Below are 311 nucleotides of genomic sequence, written 5' to 3'. Positions count from 1 at the left end.
TCCTCTCCTGTGGAATCAGCTTCCAATCTGGGTTCAGGAGGCAGACACCGTCACCACATTTAAGAGTAAATTAAAATCTCTCCTTTTTGATAAAGCTTATAGTTAGGAAGTGAAGAGTCACAGCGTCCGCCTAGACCGGCGGGGGAGGGTGTTTAGCCGCAGACACGGCACCCCTTTTCTCCTCTGCTTTTCTTCATAGTTGTCAGTTTAATTTACCATATAATCAATAATATAATAAAACTAGAGTGAGATATGGCAGTACAGCCCGACCAGGCTCCTCTCTTTACCCTGTCTGTCTTAGCTATGCTAAA

The sequence above is a fragment of the Etheostoma spectabile genome, chromosome 18 (assembly GCF_008692095.1).
Source record: "Etheostoma spectabile isolate EspeVRDwgs_2016 chromosome 18, UIUC_Espe_1.0, whole genome shotgun sequence".
Lineage (NCBI taxonomy): Eukaryota > Metazoa > Chordata > Actinopteri > Perciformes > Percidae > Etheostoma > Etheostoma spectabile.
The sequence above is the reverse complement of the archived record's forward strand: the minus strand, read 5'-3'. Positions refer to the sequence as shown.